The 22,129-nt window shown below is 47.9% G+C and overlaps 1 protein-coding gene and 1 pseudogene across 2 annotated transcripts in view; both read right to left on the reverse strand.

Moving 5' to 3' along the window:
• TBC1D22A (TBC1 domain family member 22A) overlaps positions 1 to 22,129 on the reverse strand; it is a 357,164-nt gene that overhangs the window by 89,763 nt on the left and 245,272 nt on the right. The window lies entirely within an intron of this gene.
• LOC141515556 (ephrin type-B receptor 2-like) overlaps positions 5,758 to 22,129 on the reverse strand; it is a 28,555-nt pseudogene continuing 12,183 nt past the window's right edge.

Here is a 22,129-nt window from a genome sequence, read left to right on the forward strand (position 1 = left end):
CAGACCCCAGACCCCTTTCCACCCTCTGAACGTTCATGGGCTGCTTTCGAGTCTACAAGGACTGAGATTTTTTTTTAAATGAGGAAGCAGAGTTCTCAAGCCTGTTGGGGTTGGGGGGCAAGCATTCCTGTACACAAAAATAATTAGGGAGCACCAAAGGTTCCTTCAGGATGCTACAAAGACTGGCTGCATCAAGATTTCCTTTTTCATTCTGAAAAGCATCATCAAGGCTGCTTTCAATGATACATTCTCCAGCTCTTTGAAATTGTACACAATTGCCTCAAATATTCAATTAATTAGCAAAAGAAATCACCATTCCCAAGGGACTGGTGCATTCATCCCAATTCCAAGCTAACAAAATAAATCTGCAAAGACGCCCAATGGCCAGCCCAAGTCTTTGGAAAAGGAACAAAGGCAGGAGGTAAGATTGCCTCTGCCAGCACCTGCTCCCCACTAGGCCCTCCCCTCTGGCTGGGTACTGAAGTACAGAGACAAGCACGGGGAGTGAAAAGTGTTTAGAATCCATTTTAGTGAAGGCTGGGAGATGGGGGCAGAGTGCTGCCTTGATCCCTTGTACCTAGGACCACTTCTCAGACTCCAGGAGGCCGCCTGGTGAGCTGGCATCTCCTCTGGGGCAGAGATCAAAGAGCTTCCTCTTCTTCCTTCTTGGGCCAGCTTGGAGAGAGCTTCCAGAACGATCCAATCTCCAAATGGGCCGCTGCCTGGCACTGACACTGCCCACCTCTCTCCCCAAGTGGAAGCATTAAATCAGCCTCTGATGACTCAGCAGCTGGTCAAAGCCATCCATCACAGTCTGGTCAGGAAGTCGGCTTGGAGGAATTTGCACTCCCTGTCCAAACTGATAAACTGTTCTGTTTTTTAATTTAGCCAAGGACGTCCCCAACAAATGAAAAGGAAAAGGAGCCCGCTGAGGGTTCTGATTATTTTTTTCTTTGAAGCAAGAAATGACATCATGCCAGCTAATAACTTAGAGAGTTTCCAATTCCCTCAGGAGACTGAGCCCACCCAAATAGGTTTACAGGTCGCAGCTTTGGGTGAACAAAACCCATGTTCCGATAACAGCCAGGGCAAGAAGAACCCAGAAACTTGGTCAGGATGGGTTGGGAGCCAACGTTACCCTGAAATGTATGCTGGCTGTACACTGGATCAATATGGGGCTGTTCCACATGGATGACATCTGTTCCCAAAGGCCCTCTGCTCCACACAGGCTTCTCAAATAACTCCAGCTCATGCGTTTCTCCCTTCTCTAACCCCCCCCCCCAAAAAAACCCTATTCCAGGTTAAGTTCAAGCAACTCACTGTGACCACCTGAGCTCATTCTGTTCTGTCCCCCTTCCAAATTCCTATCATTTCCCCAAGACTCCTCACTAAACCTTTTCTCCCTCTGATTTCTCCCATCTCCTTTCTTAGGGTTGTATTCTAATCTGCATTGTGGCTGATTGGGAATGTGACCCCCCCCCCATAAGATTAGAGGTTTCCTCCTGAAGCCAGGAACCAGTCATACCTCATTTCTCCTCATAGCTTCCCAACTCTGTCACCCTGGAATTCTGAGTCTCAGGAGGATTTCTATACGCTCTGTCTTACTTTGAGGCTTCCACTTGGGGCTCACAAATCCCAAGGAGAATTCAGGGTTCCCCAGAGTCACCCCTTCACCTCAATTATAAAACTGCTCTGTTAAGAGGTGAAATAAAAGAACTGGCTTGTCCTTGGAAGACTCACTATCTCTGGTATTCTCTGAACTTCAGCTTTCTCACCCACCTGGAAAATGGACACACCAACCAATCCCCAGATTTAAAATTAAAGTCAAAGGTGCTAGGAAAATGGAAGGCAAAACGAGGCTGCCTCAAGTCTAGTTGGCTTAGCCTTGCGACTGTCTCAGGATCATGGGGCCTCCCGTACTCAACAAGTTTAGAAGGAAGGGAGAAACTATAGGAAACGATACAACTGGATAGAGGAAGGCCCTTACTAACTGGCAAAACTGTCCAGCAATGAAATGATCCATCCTGAAAAGGGCTGGTGGCCACTGGAAGGGATTGAGATGATTACTCTGTTTCCATCTAACTCTGAGATACTATTTTCTCCTCCTCCTTCCCTTTCTTCCTCCTTCTCCCTTCTCTTTCTTCTTCCTTCTTCCTCCTCTCCCCCCCCCCAGCTCCCCTCCCTCCCTTCCCCTCACAGGTGCTGGCATAAATTAGGCCACATTGCAGCTATTCACTATTTTGAAACTAACTGAAGGAAAACCCGAACCTTCCTCTAAGTCCTGCTCCCTAGGGAATTTAGCCTCTGAATCATCCCAAGAGCAGCAGACAAAGAATAAGAATGGTAAATGCTCGAGCCAGCACCTTCCATCTAAAATCACAGTATCAAGAAGACTGAGAACTAGAGGGAAGGGCTCTTAAATATTGCAGGCCAATCGGGGTCCTTTGTTGTACAAAGAGGGAAAGTGAGGCCCAAAGAAACCAAGTGGCCTGCTCAAAGCCACTCTGGGTGAAATAAGAGAATCGAGATCCAAGGCACAGCAATGCAGAAAAGGCCTCCTTCAGGGTGGAAGAGCCCAGAATGGAATCCGGACATTGTCGGTTCTGCCTTGGGGGCGGGGGGAGTAGGGAGAGGTAATTTCCCCATCTATTAGAGCAGAGGCCCTCTCAATAGACTCTTACCCTGGGACCTTTGACTCTAAACCCTGGTTCTTCTGTTCAGCCTCCCCACTGATTCAACATCTTGTCTAGGGCCCCCTTTGCCTGGGGTCTACATCCTGTATGATCATATCCTGAAAGCATTCCCCCTTTCCCCAGACTGTACCCATCAGAACAAGATCTTTCCTTGACAATGCAAGTGAGACTCACTTGAGCCTATTTCTTCTCATCTCTAACCTGTTAGGCAAGCACCAACAGAAGCTAAGCTACATTGATGGATTTGAGAATTTAATTAACACACTATTACTTTATGCTATTAAAAATAGCAAGTGAGAGCATTAGGAGGTGTGTGCCTGGAATCCTAAGGGGCTGCAATAGTAAAGGCTTTGAAGACCATCCAGCAGACTCAGGTCTTCTCTTCATTCACTGTCTAGGCTGCCGGGCCCTGGTCCAAAAGAGGACAATTCGTATTTGTGGGAAGACAGAACACCTGTAGTCACTGTTCAGGAAAGCTCAAGCAAAGGGAATCCAACTCAAATATCCTTTCCAGTTCTGGCAACTTGTGCTTCACAAAAGACTCCCAGCCCTGATATCCCCTGTTTTGAGGCCCCTCCCAGTTCTGACATTCCCTGGTTTTTTAAATATATTTTATTATTTTTTTTACAAGGCAATGGGGTTACATGGCTTGCCCAAGGCCACACAGCCAGGTAATTATTAAGTGTCTGAGGTCGGATTTGAACCCAGGTACTCCTGACTCCAGGGCCGGTGCTGTATCCACTGCGCCACCTAGCCGCCCTGACATTCCCTATTCTAAGGGCCTTCACAGTCCTGACACCCTCTGGCCTCAGGCCCCATCTGACCGTGCTCACATCCCCACAAAACAACTGGGATTTTCAGTTCTCATTCATTTTGGGTGTTCTCAGCCTCTGCTCCTCAATTGTCTGCATCAATGTGCTCCGGTTGCCACATTCCTCTGTCCTACTGTGAGAGAAACAATGGGCTGTTGGCAGGAGGGTTGAGCTTGGCATCATGGGTTCAGAGATGTTAGACATTCAGGCTTTGCCACTAATTAACTTGGGTGGATTTGGACAAGGTGTTTTGAGGACTCTGCAACTCAGTTTCCTCATCTGCAGAATGAGGAAACTGAACTCAATGAAGCTCTCAACAGAGGGTCCTTTCCATTTACTGTCCTGTTGGCCTCGAGCAGAGACAGTTCAGATCTGGAGGCAGGAGAGCTGGACACGTGACTGGGCTGGACTCTGAGGGCAAGGCACTGACTCCTCTGGCATCCCCTGGATACCAGGACAGGCCCAGTCTTGTTCCCTTTCTGAGACATCCCTGGCATCCTTCCTTTGTATTGCACACATGACCAGGCCAGGTCAGGTCCTCATCAAATGTCTCCCCACAATTACAATGGCTCCCAATTGGTTTCTGGACTTCTGACATCCCCAAACCCCAATTCTTCCTCCTCAGAGGGCTCCACCAATATTCCTCCAACACAGACAGCTCTCACCACCACTTCCCCACTGCTCAACTCAAGAGTCTTAAAGCCACCAGGATAAAACACAAAAGCTGCTCCTGCTGGTCTTTCCTGGCTCCTTCTGATCTCTTCCCTTAGAGCTCTCTGGTCTACAAGCTGCCCCTCTCCAGGACAGGATGATCCTCTTGGGGCTGGGGCCCGGTGCCCCCTGTCTGGAAGGCCTCCCTCAGCACGCCCCCCTCCCACGTCCCCACTCAGCTCCTGGTGCCCCCTCCACAGGAGGCCCTCCCTAGTTCTGAGGAGAATTAGTGGCTCTGGAGATGAGCCTGAGACAGAGAAGGGCTCACTGCTACAGAAAGGCCTTCCTTACCATCTGGGTCAAATAAAGAAACCCGCGAGGATTTCATTTATCCAGTGCCAAGGACTGTGCTTAATGCTGGAGAGCCAAAGGCAAAGGGAAGGACACTCGTGGGGCCAAAAGTGAAGCAGCCGGCAGTTCTCTGGCCTGCGCTCCCAGCACCTTGAAGGACACTTCAGCCTACTAATGACCACCCGGCGAATTCAGCCCAGGCTAGTCACGTGACCCGGGTTGTCCTTGGGCCTCTTCTGGGCTCAGAGCATGTCTCGCACAAGTCTCCCCTCCTAGTTGGCCCTTGGTGGGATGACTCCCTCAATATCGCATTCCTGGAATAATTTCTTATCTATCATTTTTATGGTAGCACTAAATTTAAGGAGAGACTGGGGTATGAGAGAAAAATCTATTTCATATTATAGCCAGAATAGAAAGCTTTCAATAAATATATAATTTTCAAATTTTAACATAAAGCCTGGGGAAAAAAAAAAAGTCAGCATGTAAGATAGCGGCACTGAGCCAGGTGAGCCTGTCCCATTGCCCTGATAGCAAATATATATATTTTTTTGCAAGGCAAATGGGGTTAAGTGGCTTGCCCAAGGCCACACAGCTAGGTAATTATTAAGTGTTTGAGACCGGATTTGAACCCAGGTACTCCCTGACTCCAGGGCCGGTGCTTTATCCACTGCGCCACCTAGCCGCACCCCCTGATAGCAAATATTAAAGAGATTCAGACCCTTCCACCCCTCCCCAAATCCTCCAAGACCAAAAGCAAGCTCAAGCCCTGGGGCTGCAGGCCTTCCTTCTAGTAACCTAATGAGAGATGACCCCTACTCCGGGCACAGGACAGATGGTAGCTGCCCTTGTCATGGGAAAGTGATGTCTACAAATTCCCTTATTCCTGGGTAGCTCGGTGGTCTGGGGTTACATCTCTTCTACTACTGCTGCTACCATCACCACCACCTGACCTGGCCTGGTCATGCGTACAATACAAAGGAAGGATGCCAGGGATGTCTCAGAAAGGGCCTGTCCTGGTATCCAGGGGATGCCAGAGGAGTCAGTGCCTTGCCCTCAGAGTCCAGCCCAGTCACATGTCCAGAAGGTGGCATAGATCCAGCTCTCCTGCCTCCAGATCTGAACTGTCTCTGCTCGAGGCCAACAGGACAGTAAAGGGAAAGGATCCTCTGTTCAGAGCTTCATTGAGCTCAGTTTCCTCATTCTGCAGATGAGGAAACTGAGTTGCAGAGCCCTCAAAACACCTTGTCCAAATCCACCCAAGTCGATGTTTGTCCTTCATTCTCAGAGAAGATCAGGATACGAGGAAGGTGATGCTAGGATATGCAGGTAAATTGGATTTGAGGGGTGTGGGGGGTTGTGCTAAGTCACCAGCTTCACTTTCTCTTCTGGAGCCATCTGGATTAGTGATCATATATGACTCAGGAAGACTGGAGATGTCCCTTGATGCAATGCAATCAGGGTTAAGTGACTTATCCAAGGTCACACAGCTAGTAAGTCTATCTGAGGTGGGATCTGAACTTGGGTCCTCCTGACTCTAGGACTTATGTTCTACCCTCCTGCCACGAAGTTACTGCTAAGAATATGACCACCATCACTACTACTATTACAACTACTACCACTCCCTGACCTCTCTCAAACTCCAATACAATTTCTCTATCACTTGCTAACCAATCCCCCCAACTCAGTTGAGGCTGCTACCTCCTTCCCATGGTCCAAGGTCCCAAGATCAGATCCATTCTTCTATTCTCCTCATCCCTCCTCTTCTCATACTCAACCACTTGCCAAATCTTCATCCCTTTCCTCTTTGAGCAAGTGGGCACCAACGGGGCTGAGTCCTTCTGGTCTCCTGTCTCCTCCTTGGCTTGGATTCTGAAGGCTCCTTCTCCCCTTGTCTTTCCATTTGGTTTTCCATTATCCATCTCCATGCTTGCTACCTGATCTTTTCATTCCATTTCCTGTTTCTTGTCACCCTCCTCTGTCTGGGACCCTCCCTGTATTCTCTGATCCTGGACAGCACCACTAACCTCATCTCCGCAATGGTCAGCCCTCCTTTTTCGCCCTCTACAGAAGATGACTCCCACTCCACTGCCTGAGCCACAGGTACCTTTGATCCCATTCTGGTGGTATGGGCACTGGGGGAAAGGGTCAGATTCCTGGTGCTAGCATTCATGGCCTTCCACACTCCGGTGACACACTATTTTTCTCTTCTGAGATCTCATAGTACTTCTATGCACAGTCATACTCCACAATCCTGGGCTGCTCTAACTCATGACCATCTCCTGAGTCTCTCTTCGTTATTCTATCAAATGAACACTCTAAGGGCGAATACAAAAGCTACTCCCTTCTCAGGATCCTTCCTGATTCTCCCAGCTGGAAATGAGCCTTCTTTTCAAACCCCAAAGTCCTCATTTCTCTCCCGCACACACAATATTCTACACTTTGGTTAGTCTCAGTCCTCAAGCAGACCTGAACTCCCAGAGGGCAGAACTGCAGCCTTGTATGCAGCAGACTCACTGAGCCTTCACAACCTGGCTACAAGCAGCTTCTCCCCATCTGCAGCCAAGCTGAGTCACTCTGTTTCTCATGACTCCTGGCCTCCATGCCATTCCCTAGTCTTTAGCCTGAACCTTTGTCCCATGTCTTCTCTCCCACCCTTTGAAATATCAGCTCCTTAAGGGGAGTAAACCTCCTAACACCCTCTGGGGAGGAAAGAGAATTTCTCATAGTAGACACTTACATTTTTGTTTGGAGAATAAAGAGGTGAGTGAATGAACAAATGTACAGTAAGCAATGGATGTTTACTGAATGGAACCAGGGTTGACCAAGTTCCATCAGTCCCTAAAACTCTATCAAATCTTGTCCCTTGGAGCTATCCCTCTTTGTCATCTGGCCTAAGGGTACTCCTAGAGAGCCCAGAAAGCCATTTCCACCTGCATTCCCTTTGTCCCTCTCACACGTTCTCAGTAATTAGAAGGCTCTAAGGGTGACCACCCAAGAATTAAGACTCCCTGAGGGTGCCGATGTTTCTGCTGGGGCCCATGTCTATGTCTATTCACTCAGTCCTAAATCCCTGCCAGACAAATGCAGTCCAACACTGCCTATCCTGCCTCTGCATCCATTTGAAGAAGTCTTCTATGATTCCTTTGGATGGATATTTATACAAAGCATAAAGAGGGAAAGACGGACACCTCTGTCCCAGCACAAGATGGCAGACGGCTCTTCTCTGCTTCTGGAAGAAAATGCTTGAGATCTACATCAGATCGACCAGAGGGCAGCTAAAGTCAGGACGAAGGAAAGCAAACACGTTTATAGATGAGAAGTCCGTCTTAAGTGAAAACAATAATCAAATGGTCCTAAGCACCCGATAAGCATGGGCTAAGCTGAAATGATTTTCTTGGCTTCTGGGTCAGCACAAGGAATGAGTTCTCTTCTCTGATTCTTATGGAGACACGCCCTAGCCCTTTCCTTGGCCCTTGTCTTGGTCTTCCTCACTACAATCAGCCCTCTCCTGGGTTAGGCTATAAGCTGCTCAAGGGTAGGGCCCAATGGTCCTCACTGAGGGCAGAGATAGTTCTATTTGCAACCCCAGGGTCCTGTCAAGGACTGACAAGAACTGAAAGGGACTCTCCCCAGCACCTTGGACAGAATCTACGTTAGTTAATTAATCAATTAATGGGATTCATTGCCTTGGATTAATAGTATGAGAAATTATAGGGAGTTTGATTTCCACAGGATATAAGAGGAGACTGTTAGTTAAAAAAAAAATCTCACAGGCATCCACCAGAAAAAAGGCCAGAGTTCTGGGGTATTGATGAAAAGACTCCAGCCTCCATGCAAGAATATAAAGGTGAAACAGAGGGAAAGGTCATAAAAGAGACGACACTGAACTGGAAGAGGTCCCCTAATCAGACATAAAGACGCCAGGGGAGCCCAAAACCCAGCTCCAGTTAGTACCGGTTTGACCTAGGGTCTCTGACCTTTGCAAGTGCACTTGCTTAATGAGGTCCTAGCATATTACTGTACATTCCTCCTGTAATGATTGAGGCTCATCTGCATAACAAGAGTTGTATGACCACAGTGGAGAAAAGATGTTAAAAGGATGTCATGAGGTGGGTGTATTTTCTAGACTGTACCGCCAATGACAAGGCCCTATCAGGACTCAGAGGGGAGGGGAACAAAAGCCTTCCTACATAAAGTTGGACACTGTCACAATTTGGTGGTGCCTCTTGCCACTAGGGAAAATTGCCATTCCTGCAGGGATGTTAATTACTAAAAGCCATTCAATCATTCCAGGCTAAGATTTTATTATTCTGGGTTGTTTATAACACTCCCTTGAAGTGCATGTTTGTTAAGGAAATCTAACAGGAAATAAGGAGTTCCTGAATTCTGCTCATACAGTCTAACCTCTCAGTCCACATCAGCTTCCTCCAAGGACCTGGGATTTCTCCACTGGGGTCACAGCTCCACCTCCTCAGGAGCCAGCCCTGCAGAGTTTCTATGAGTGAACATCTAATTCCCCCCCAGGGTCAGGTTGGTCCTAAGGCCACAGGAGGTCCACAATCAGATCTGTGGTACTGGAAGCCTGGCAGCTATCCTCCTGACCAGGGCTGGTGTTCAACTGGTCTGGCCTTCTCAGGGTCCCATGCAGAGCCACTAAGAGTTGTTTCCATGGGTGCAGGCTCATTTTCCTGCCCTGGTCATGAATCTACCACAGGAATTCACGGGGGCGAGGTTGGTAAGAGAAACAGCAAACTCCCCTGGCACTACGGTCCAAAGAGAAGGGCATGGCCACCTTGAAAAGCATTTCCAGCATTGGCAGGGTTCTGATTGGCTCCACATTGCAGCAGGCGGCTTTGTGGCAGTGCATGATAGGATCAGCCACTTAACATCACTGGCGAAATTCATGGGCTGTTATGAGTTGAAAAACATCCCCAAGTGGTATTTATTAACTCCCTACCTAGAACTAAAACTGGGGCCACATCACGTCACTGAGTCCCTCAGTGAAAAATGGAAGGCTGCAAATAATATGTCTAATTATGTATTAAACTAATTCTTTCCCTCACCTTCTGAATTTCTAAACTCCTTACCTCGTGTATCATTTTAATTATTTTTCCAGTTCATTCCCAAGGAAACTGGCTGATGGGGAACTAATTAATGGATACAATAAAGAAAGTGTGAGCATTGTTCCCCAACAATCTCACCAGTGGCCTCATTTGCATGTCTTCCTTTCTTCTCCACAATAGCCCTGTGAGATGGTGCCACGAGAAATTGTTAGCTCATTAAAACCGACACAATCCTATCCACTTCCACAGATAGCCATCAATTAGCACACTTTCTTGGGACGGGAAGCCATGAATAGGGTAGCCCCAAGGGTCTCAGGCTCTGGGGGGGGCAGAGTGATCACAGGGAAAGTGAGTCCCTGGCACATCCTGCATTTGATGAAATGATCCTGCTACTGTTCAAACACACAAATGATCTAGAGGTCATGATCAATTCTCTATTAATGTACTAAGATATGACAAGTTTTCAAGATATAAAAGGACAGACAGGTTGGAGAAAACAACAGATCCATACAGTCAGGAGCTCAGGGGAAAGAGCACAGGACTGGACATCAGAAGTTCTGGGTCTCAGTCCTGACCTTGTGTTGTTGAGGTCAGAAAGGCCTTTGGCTGTCACCTGGGTCATTTCACAGAGAAGACCATCCCTTGTCTCTGGGAGCCTCTTCTGCCTTGAAATATCCACACTCTCTACTTCATAAGGGTGACAGGATCATGAACCCAACATGTGTCAGATGTGTTGGGCAGATCACAGCATGCCTAGACAAGAAGGGTGAGGAGTCAGACATGGCCCAGACTCCAGAGAGTCTGCCAGGGCCCCTCGTCTCCCAGTTCTGATTCAGCATCTCCCATGTGCCAGACCAGTGACAAGTGGTGGCCATACAGATGAAAAAGGACAGTGGCAGTGGTTGTTGAAAGTGGATGGTGGCAGCACACCTTCTCGATCCATCTGTAGGCCCAGGAACTTCTCAGCTGCATCTTGGTCATACCCACACACACATCCACATACAGATGCACACACAGACACATATACACATAAAACAGGCAGACACACAGACACCGCCCCCAGGGTGCTGGAAGACCCCCCCCCGCCTTCAGACCCTGCTCCTCAGGATGACTACCTCTCAAGACTCAGACCCCTCTATAGTAAGGATGGATGAACAGAGATGTTTACAAGAGCACTTGAAGTTGTTGGTCTTGAGAGCCACAGCCTAGGATTCAAATGGGAGGCTGGACACACCTGGCTCCAGAGCCTTCACCAACTGTCCCCTGAGCTCATCTCCTAACTTTTCACAAACCCTACACTGAAACAAAAAGATGCTGGCTTTTAAGAGGATTCCAGGCAAGAGGGAAAAGGTTACTAGCATCTCAGTGAGCAGAGTCTGCGGAAGAGAAAAAAGTGTCTTGTGTCCCCCAAAGGTTGGCAGAGCCTCAGGGAAACAGCCCAGTGGTCCTCAGGCCATCAGGATGAAGTGGACAGAGTAGCCCAGCTGCAACACAAATGCTGTCTGGGGAGAGCAGGGAAAGGGAGGTGTGTCCAGAGCAGGGCAAGAGGCCAAGGCCACACCAGGCTATAGCAAACTTCTGACTTTCTCACAGTAGTATGTCATTTAGTAATTTCTTCCCTATTTTTTAACTGGGTAGCGTGCTGAATGGCCCTCGGGTACAAGCATGGGGGGACACAAAGAAGGAGCAACGGGCCACCAGAAATGCCCCAAATGCTAGAAACTACATGCCATATCATTTGGGCAATCTGGGACAGGCCCATCCTGGGGTGGGGGTGAGGGAGGGGAAGGAGGCAGCCCGAGAGCCCACTGCTGCAGAGAGCTGGGGGGCCTCCCCAGGCTGGCCACGGACACAAGCCAACAAAGGGAGCACTCCAACTCGGCTCCCTTTGTGGCCTTCTGACTACAGAAGGTGAGTCTGTGTCCAATATTGCCAAGATGCTTTCCAGGTCTCTGCTCGGCTCCACCACAGGCCTCTGCACCTCTCCTCTGGCCCATCCTGTCCCTGGTTTGTGGATTTCTGTCTGTCCATGATAACAAGAGCATCAGGAGCTCCAAGGTCTCAGCCTGGCCTTTGGGGGAGACTGCCCAGAGGTGGTTCTATCGGATATAAATATCCTGACTCCTTGGGCTGAGGAAGGAGGGATGACTATGTTTCTCACGCGTCTTAATGCAAGAAATTACCCATGAAATGGAGGCAAATGACAGAGTTACAATCAAAGCCTCCACGGTGGAACTGAAGACTTAGAGATGGAGGGATTCCTGTCATCTTGGCAGGAGGGCTGGCCACCTCCTTGCCTTGCTGCTGGTGGGTGAGAGGAATGTGAGTGTGTGTGGGGTGGGGGGTAGACTGGGACGAGGAAGTGGAGAGCCTGTGACACCATTCTCTCTGGAGCCTCCACTAGAGGTAATGGGGAGCCATGGAAGGTCACTGAATGGGGTGCAATCAGCTCAGAGGAGGGTCTGAACAGAATGGGCAGCAGGGCTCCCCCCACCCCCTCACAAAAGGCTGAGTCATCCCACCACCCTCCTCAGCCCCTGAGGAGAGCAAGGCATCCAAGGTATCCAAGGCCTCCCACCCCAAGACGACTATTCAGCATTAGCAGAAGAGCCATGCCAGAGACCCAGGCCAGGCTCTAGCTGACTGCTAGGAAATGCTGGCTAAATTCATGCCATGGTCTAGGCTTGGAGGAAGCTTCCAGGAAACTTCCTAAAAGGTGCATTTGTTTTATGAACAAGTTAAGTAGTTTCCCTGATGCTGAGTCTGTCTAAGGCCAGGTGGTGCTAGCCATGGGCCACCCAGAGGATGGTGCCGATGATGAAATATTAAGAAAACAGCATTTCTGCTCCCTGGCATGTCCTGGGGGTCTCTGTGCCACGTGGTCCCTTCTCCTATTCTGAGATATAAAACCACTGAGAGACTGGGAGCAGTCTGGTCTTGGCTCCCATCTTCTTCCTTAGTTTTTTTGTCCTGACTGGGTGACCTCAGTCACAGCCCTCTCCCTGACTCCTCAAATCATGAACTGTGGGCTGGGCCCTTTAAAAGCTCTCCCCCTTCTCAACTATCCTCCACTGATCTCAGCCAGGCTGCAATCTTGCAACTACTGTCCTCCTCAGGGCAGCTGGTTCTGCTGCTGCCCCTTCCTTTCTGAGCTTCACTAGCTCTACTAGTAACTCATTTTTTATACTAGCTACTTCCTTAAAGAATCCTGTAAATTAACTTGTCCCTTTTTTTTGCTGTAACTTGTGAATTAAAATGTATGGCCTGACAATTTGGGGCTATCTGTGATGAAGAATACCATCTGGATGCAGAGAAAGAATTGTGGAGTTTGAACAAAGACCAAAGACTATTACCTTTAATTTTAAAAAAATGTTATTATGTGATTTTGCTATGTCTTATACTTTATTTTCTTCCTTAAGGATATGATTTTTCTCTCTCATCATATTTAACCTAGATCAATGTATACTATGGAAACAAGGTATAGACTAATGGGGGGGAAGCAAGATTAGGGGGAAAATTGTAAAATTCAAAATAAATAAAATCCTTCTTTTAGAAAGAAAGAAACAAACAAACAAACAAACAAACGTATGGCCTGGGTCAGAGAGTCTTGTGATTTCTTCACCAAAAAACACGCAGACATTTGTTCCAAGTCACACTAACAGAGGTGCTGGAGTTTCCTAACTTGAGAACAGGACTCTGGTCACTATGTCCTGCATGGACACATCGCAGGATGGACTGCCACTCAGCTCCAAGGGCTCTGACCCTGTTTTGCCCTGTACATCCCCCCTTAGTTGGGTGAAGGATGCCCCATACTAAGTGTCCCCTTGGGAGATGATTAGTGTGGCACAGAGGGGTGGGAAGGGAGGAAGAGAAGAAGATGGAGAGAGCATGGAATTTGGAGGTAGCCCCTGGCCTGGAGGCTGCCTCAGTCCCCAACTCTGTGGTGAACCTGGGGCAAATTCCTCCCCTTTCTCAGTTTCCTCCACTGTAAAATGAGAAAGTGGGTCTCTGGTCTTTCCTTCTGGCTCTAAATCCAAATAATCTGACAACCAGGGCCATCGTTCCAACTGTGCTGGCCTGGATCTCAGACTTGAGGCTCAAGGCTCTTCAGGGATTTCCTCCTCGGTCCCTCAGGCCAAGTCTGAACTCCATTTGGTAGAGGAGCCTCAGTGACCTAGTGAGGAAGCATCCAGGTCCAGTACTCTGCTTGTGAACTAGCCCCCCTCAGGAGCCTGGGAGGCTGCAGAAATCTGGATAAAGGGGCCACACACTGAGCTGAAAGAGAAGCCACTACAATCCCCTCCCTCCAACATCTGGGGCCTGGACTAGTCATCTAGGCCCAGACAGGAGAAAAGCAGGAGGGACTGGGGCAAATCCTCGGCCAGAAGGTACACGCCATCTGTACAGCCTAATACAGACCTCAGCTCTAGGCCCTTTCCTCCACTCCCAGCTCCTCTAACCTCCCCTGTTCCAAGGTCCCCCTGGTCTGAGGTCCCTTCATGTTCTAAGCTCCTTCCCATTCTGCCAATCTAACTTTCCATGATCGGGCAAAGAGCTTTGTGAATGAAACCAATAATGATGAGGAAGACCCAGCCTAGTCAGGCAACATCAATATCAGGTCAATGTAAAAAGATGACCAGAAAACATGAGCCAGGTGACCACTTGCTGGGATCTCCTTTTAACCCACATATTCTTTCAATTAACTCATGAGCTTCATGTGGATTTAAAAGGGGGAATCAGAATTTTTGGACAGCATGAGAATGTAGGAGAGAAGCCAACAGAGACAACAAAAACCCACCCTTAGGACAAATTTGCCTCTCATTTCAGAATGCTAGTCTAGTTATTAAAAAGATATCTTTATAATTATAGTGATTAAAGGGAAGTGCATGGTTTCAAAAAGGCTGTCAGCTGAAGACAAGACTTCAACATGGACCTTCAAACAATATTTATTCTCTCTAAAATTTACTGAAAAGAAACACATTTTTGACATTTGAAATAGACTAAATTTTCAAAAAACAAAGCCAGAGCTTTCCTGGGGCTGCTATTGCTCCAGACAGTGTTAGGGAGCACCCTGGTGCACAGAGCATGGCGGAGCAGTCGGGGGGGGCGGGGTACCCTGGTGCACAAAGCATAGGGCCTGAAGTCAGGAAGACTTATCTTCCTGAGTTCAAATCCAGTCTAAGACACTTACTGGTTGAATGACCCTGGGCAAGTCACTAAACCGTATATCTCCGTTTCTCATTTGTAAAATGAGCTGGAGAAGGAGATGACAAGCCACTCCAGGATCTGCCAAGAAAACCCCCAATTTCCTGTATTGGATAGTATAAAGAGCCAATCATGACTGGACTCACCATCACCACCACCATCACCATTGTTCAAGAGCTCAGTTTTCAATTACCAGTGAGGATCTCCCTGAGTTTGGACTTTAAAGTAATAATTAGATTAAATATGTGTTAACCTACAGAGTTTGTCCAAATAAGGGACAATCGTTAATTTCCATGGTCTGGCCTCAAAAAGAGCAAACCCTAATTAGGTTAACATACACATTAATGATAATCTTTCCCTAAGTTTGCTAATTATGCCAGCATAGCATATCCCAAAAGATGGGATCTTAGAACTTACACATTTCACTATCAGAAGGCAAGATCTGAAAAAGTACTTCTTCATCAAGGAAGGGAGGTGTGTCATGGAGGACAGGACAGGATGAATGGCTCTGATGCAGAGAATTATGAATGGAGAAAATTTAAAATCAGAAACAAGTTCTGTAATCTTTTTTTTTGCTTCATTGTCATTTAAAAAAAAAACCTCAACATGGGACAGCTAGGTGGGCGCAGTGGATAAAGCACTGGCCCTGGAGTCAGGAGTACCTGGGTTCAAATCCAGTCTCAGACACTTAATAATTACCTAGATTTGTGGCCTTGGGCAAGCCACTTAACCCCATTTGCCTTGCAAAAAAAAAACCAACAAAACAACCCCAACCCCACAAAACTGGTGTAAACAAACCAAGCAACAGGACAAATCTTTACCAATGGCAATCATAGCCAATGCTTTAGCACCAGTCACCGATCTGCTTGGTCCCAGGCTTTGGGAGAGCCCGAAGAAGGAAGAGGTCATTGGCACATGGTGAAGACCCAACTCCAAATTTTGTGCATGTGATATGTATGAGAAGGTAGTGCCACTGTAAGGTGTACGGAGATGCCCAGGCAAAAGTGGCTCTCACAAAAGATGTCTTTTGTAAGAATTGGGCCATTGCTTGTGGATGGGTATCCTCCCCTTCATCTAGGGAGAGAAGGGTTGTGCCCATAAGCCCCCTGAAAAAACAAACAAAAAGTCTCTTGTTTTTCTTTTCAGTTTTTTAAAATCTTCAAATCTGAAGAATTCATCAGTTTGAATTGGGGCAGGTCCATTCTGGGGGAATCCTCAGGCCCCCTGGGCCACCTGCCCAATTCAGTGTCCCCAAGGGGAAACTGAGGTCTCAGGGAGGACTGGCTGTCAGGTGATGTGAAGGATAGCAGCCTTCTAAGGGGAAAAGAGAAGGAAGGTGAGTCTTTCCCCTCTTCATATTCATCTTCAAGCAGTTCTGGGATCATTCTCTTTCTTAGAGGGGGGGACAAATAAATGGCTTTTGGTCTCAGACTAGGAAAAAAATCTAAATGAGCCCTTTTCAAGACAGTCACTGATGTTCTCCATTCGTTTCTTTTTTTCCCCCCATTGTTTAAATTGTATGCGTTTCTGATGACTTCTCTCTGCTGGAGTGGTTCTACCTGTTTGCCACTGTCCTCAGAGCAGGTGGGAGACTCTGTGATTGGACATAGGATGCTCAAAAACTGGGACCAGGACACACAAAGGCAAAGGGCAGCAGGGCCCAAGAGGACAGCGAAAGTGAGGTGAAGGTCAGACTTCCGCCAACTGGACCTGGTTCATTTGCACTCGCATCACCTGAATACTGTTCGGAATTTTCTTTTGATGACCAGCTAAAGTGATGCCCACATGAAGAATGTCTTCCATCATTATCTGGGAGATGACATTGAAGGACATGAAGCTGGCATTGGCGAAGCTCTCCTTGTACTGGCCCATCTTGATAGCCTCCAGCCATTCATCTACCATGTTAAAGCTAGTATAGTCGAGGATGGTACAGTCCAGCAAGGGGAGGTTGTTCCCAGAGGAGAGTGGTGCCATGCCTTTGAGGCTATTGGGGTTTCAAATCATTTTGTCCAGTGTGTTCACAATCTGCCCAAATTTGGATCAATGGTTCTGGTCCTTCTGCCAAGAATCCAACATGAGCTGGTGCATGGCATTGGGGAAGGCAATAGTCTTGCTCTATGGCATTAATTACATCCTGATTGGTCATGTCCCAGTATGGTCTCTCTCCATAGGACATCACTTCCCATATGACTATTCCATAACTTCACACATCACTGGCAGACTTGAATTTCCTGTACTGGATGGCTTCTGGAGCTGTCCAGTGTATTGGGATCTTCCTACTGAGGGCACTTGTGTAGGTGGGGTCTGAGGTATCATCTTAAAGGAAACAGGAGAGGCCGAAGTCCAACACCTTGCAGGCCAAGTTACTTCTGACCAGAATATTTCAGGCAGCCAAGTCTCAATGCATATAGTTCATGTCTGCAGGTATTTCATGCCTGCAGCAATGCCCCAAAACATGCCCACTAACTAGATTACTGTAAATTGTCCATCATTTTGCCCGAGGAAGGAATCCAAGGAAACTTTTTTCATGAACTCAATGATGATCATGACTAGTGTGCTCTTGGTGACTATACCTTCTAGGTGGATGAAGTTGGGATGGTCAAATTGGCCCATGATGCTGGTCTCATTCAGGAAGTCCTGTAACCTGACTTAAGGGTCTTGATGGACACAAAAATCTCTTTTGCCTGGCAGCTTCAGTTGACCACTTTATACTTCATCAAATTCTCCTGCTCAGTTTTGACACAAGAGATGTCAATATCTTTGGCACAACTTCTTTGGGGTCCTCATAGGTGAAGGGGTCAATGTAGATTTTCATACCTGGAGTCATGTGGCCACTGGCATAATGTTGTAATTTGGCAGTGTACTTAGAGTTGGCATGCTCAAACCCCTGCCTGTTACACACAATAATGATGACCATCACGGTGACGAGGAAGACCAGTCCTGCCACAGATGAGCCAATGATGAGAAGCAGCCTCTCTTGAATGACTGTTTGGTATTCAGCTTTGGTCATCATCTGGAAATACATCTTGCCATTGTAGTGCCCATAGCCTGCGATGGTGCATGCTCATACCTGGAAGACAAAGATGGTACCCACTTTGAGGCCCTGCACAGTCACTGTGTTGCTGGGGCTTTTGACTGCAGTGATATTGTACTCACTCAGGTCCTTTTTGTAGTATTGTAGTTCATAGCCAAGGATTATGCCATTGGGCTGGTCAGACAGGGACCAGGACAAAGTCATGTTGTCCACCGTCAGGCTCACCTGGTGTACAATGGACACAGCAGATGAGGCTGCTTGATTAGTGGTGATATTGATGGAAGCAAAGTGGGGTGAGAAGGGCTCTGGTCAGTTCACATCCTGGATCTCAAAGGCATATTGGGTGTGGGCCAGGAGGTCTCTGATATAGATCCAGAGCTCCAACAGACCCAGCTGCCTTGGGGCAAACTAGATGTTGACCCCGCAGCAGGCGCAGGCACACCGACCCAAACCGCAGCTTTTGCAGATGATATCGTAAACCAGGTCCTCTCGGCCCCCCAAGTCCCAGGGCAGTGTCCATTCTAGCATGAGGGAGGTCTCATTGATGCTGGAGTAGACAGCTTGAAGAGCAGAAGGGATGGTCCATGGCATCTCCAATGGTTCCAGGTCAGCTCGGTAGAACCCACTGAGGCAGATACAATTAGTGGCTCCTTCTGAAGTGGTCTGGCTGTTGATGGGGCAGTGACTGCATCCTTCATTCATCTGGTTGGCCTTGAAGGTCCCAGAAGGGCAACCTCAGCAGGCAGTACCATTCTCCACCGATTCGTAGCCAGCCTTGCACATGCATCTTCCTATGGGCACCAGTCACTCCCCATCCCCACTGCAGTAGAGTTTAATGGGTATGTCTACCTCTTCAGCATTTGGGCTGCAGGTGCCCTGGGCTGCCACCAGAGATGTGCTCTCAGCCCCAGAGCGGGTCTCCTGGAAGACAGCCCCATTCTGGATCACAGGGGGCAACTGCAGTAGAACACGCGGACAACAAAAAAGGACATGCAGCCTCCATGGTCTTGAAAGGTAGGTAGAAGCCATTCTTGGAGACATATCCAAAGCTCCAAACCTCCATATTAATTTTCATCACCCTTCACCCAAGATCCACCTGAGAAAAGCTTTCGTCTGCTGCAATTGTATCCACTTTGATTCGTGGGTTCTCCATCCAGTTGGGAAAGGTTTTGGCAGCCAAGTCAAAGTCAGCTTCATAGTAATAGAGGTTGAAGGTCTCCTTGCAGGAGCCAGGGACATTGGGGATGCTGCTGCAGTCCTGGACAGAGAATTTCATCTCCATGTGGATACACTGGGCTCCTCGTCTCCGACTGTATCTGGTACAAAGCCAGTTGTACTGACTAGATTCAGACATTGCACACCTGATATGTCCTGATGGTGTTCATGTTTTCATTTTATCTGCTTACCTCCTCCCACCCAATTGGAGGATGTACCATCTAGCCAAACTCCACGGTGGCTGCGGCTGTGGCCAGCGAAGACTGGCAGTGGCGGCATGCACTGAACCCTGGCTGATCCACTGTGTGGCTCAGCGCTGGCCCCGGACGAGTTAAGGGGAGCAGGGCTGGCAAACCATAGGGCCTGGAAGGGGGGCATGGAGAGGCAGATGCAGGACTGCACTTCCAGCAAAATCAAGTACTGTAAATCCTGTTAAAAGGGTGGAAGGCTCTTTGCTCTTGAGATATAAATTGACCTCTATTGTTTCACTGTTAAATGTAAAATTTGTATCCTGTCTCCTCACTCTCAACCCCCAGCTTCCAACTTCTACCTGTTGTTAGTCTGTTAAAGGAAGAGGGACTAACCCTTTTGTCCTCAGTGCTCAGATAATGGGCAAGGCTATAAAACATGGGCTAGATCTTTGCTAAGGGCAGTGTGATCTCTGGTCCAGTCAGCTATTTCTGTCTTTCGCTTTCTCTGTCTCCCAAGAAACCTCACCTAGCCTTTTGTTATTCGCCCCATCCTAAAGTGCTTGTTGACTTTCTGGGAGGAGGAAACATTTTAACCTGTTTACTTTGTAATAATTGGCAATAAAATCCTGAGCAGTTTTAAAATCCTGGGGAGCATGCAAATTCCTTCATCTTTCAGTATCCCTCAATTTCTACCTTTAATTGGTGACCTCAAAATCCCAGTGGCTACAGCTCCTCCCAATCCCAGGATCTCTGAGCCTCATGGGTTATGCTAAGACCTCCACACACATGAATTTTCCCAGAATGGTGCCATACCAGTGACCCTTGATTCAATGGGATTTGTCATTAGGGGCCAACACTCTCAATCTGGCCTCAGACCTGGCCCCAGTAGGCCGAGTATCTTTCATTGTGGCTCACAGGGTCTCACAGATAAGTAATCTGCCCCACCACCCACTTCTAAGAAAGAGGGGACTCTCCCCAGCTCTGGGGGCTCCCAATCCCCAGCTCAACTGAGGGGGTGGGAAGACAAAACAGGGGCAAAGGGAGCTCTCACACAAAGCACAGTCAGAGGAGGGTAGGAAGGTGGGAGAGGAATTATTTCTGCAGCATTTGCATATACATTTCCCCTCTTTGAAAACCAAGAAGCTTAAAAGAAATTGTGCCCATTTTAATCATTTTGTCTTAATTCATATTTAGATATTTCTTTCTATACAAGTCAGCTCCCATTATTACACTGGGAATCGTACAAACAAAAGTTGCCTTTTGAAAGGGGAAGCTGGGGCTTCCAGATGCATATTACTTATAAAAGAGACCCTGAATCTTCAAGGGCTTATCAACTGATTGATGGAGGCTTTCACTAAGGGGAAAATGATGGATCACCCTAGGAGTCCTAGAAAAAGTCCCAGGCTGGCAGACTGAAGGGCCGAGTTGAGGAATTTCTGGAAGCCTCAGTTTTCTCATCTGAAAAATGGGGATAAAAATTATTCTGAACCATTTATCAGGCTTGAGTCTTATAACAGCCCAGCAATGGAGAGGGAGACCCTCACAATAGCATTAGACCCCCCCCATCCCCATTTCAAACCTGCAGGAACCAAGTCTGCTACATCAGCTACAGTCACCTTCAAAATGAAGACAGGTGCCTAGGAGGTCTGCACTGCTGGGAACTTGTAAAAGACCCCTGAGGGTTCATTTATAAGTGAAGAAATTAATTTATAGTTTACTGCAAAGGGTTACAAATAAATTCCCAGGCAGCAAGGTAAAGAGAGTTTGTGACAGAGAAGGTAAAGTTAAGAAAAGAGGAGAAGGCAACTGCAAGTCTGGACTCACAGCTGGGCTGACAAGAGAGCAGAAGCAACAGGAATGGCAGTGGTAGTGGAGGTGGTAGTGGTGGCAGTGGTAGCGATGTGCTGCCATAAGTAGCATAGAGAGGGAGGCAAGTATGAAGAAGAGAAAATAGGAAGAGCTGCCAGAGGCTGGCATCTGGGCCAAGAACAGAAGCCTGGCAGAGAGAAGGGGCACAGCTTCTAGAGTAGTCTGGTATGCTGCCTGTATCAGGAGAAATGGAGGGCAGGGGAGGAGCTAAGGAGTGGTGAACACGCAGGTACTGATAGGGTCAGACATAGACCTCCGTAGGGTAGGTGCCAAGGTGGTTCCTATTATCTCAGTGGATCAACATCACAGAAGGAGTGAGAGGCTGAGCAACAATGGGAAGGACATCAGAGGCCCACAGGACTGGTCAAGCCAGAGCAGATCCTTCCTCTGGATTCATACCAAGGGTATATCAAGGTGCACATCAATGGTGTCGGACTTGGCCCATCACCAGTGTCCTGCTAAATGGGGAGCTGCAAGGCCAAGATAGAAGGGCAAAGACCCTAACCATACAGAAAGAGGATTGCAACATATTTGTATTACAGCATTTGCCCCAATACAGAAAAAGCTTCTCTGTTTCAAAATTATCTCCTAACAATGACTGCTGTGGCAGTTTTCTTGGAAAGACAGATGTGCAAACCGAGGCAAACAAGGTGAAGTGACTTGCCTAGGGTCTCACAGCTAGTGGGGTTACAAGGCTGAATTTGAACTCTGGAGGACTGACACTCTGGCGCCACCCAGTGGCCCAGATAGAGCCTGAAGGTTTACAAAACCTGAGCTATACAGCGTGAGAGACAGAGATAGAGAGAAAGAGAAACAGAGACAAAGAGAGAAACAGAGAGAGAGAGAGAGAGGAGGGAGGGAGGGAGGGAGGGAGGGAGGGAGAGAGAGAGAGAGAGAGAGAGAGAGAGAGAGAGAGAGAGAGAGAGAGAGAGAGGAGGGAGAGAGACAGAGATAGAGATAGAGAGATAAACCCCCAGATATGGAGGGGAAAAAAAACTCAACCCAGAAAACCCAACATATTGAATCCATCTAGATGCTGAAGATC

Source organism: Macrotis lagotis, chromosome 2, assembly GCF_037893015.1.
Source record: "Macrotis lagotis isolate mMagLag1 chromosome 2, bilby.v1.9.chrom.fasta, whole genome shotgun sequence".
In the NCBI taxonomy this organism is placed as follows: domain Eukaryota; kingdom Metazoa; phylum Chordata; class Mammalia; order Peramelemorphia; family Peramelidae; genus Macrotis; species Macrotis lagotis.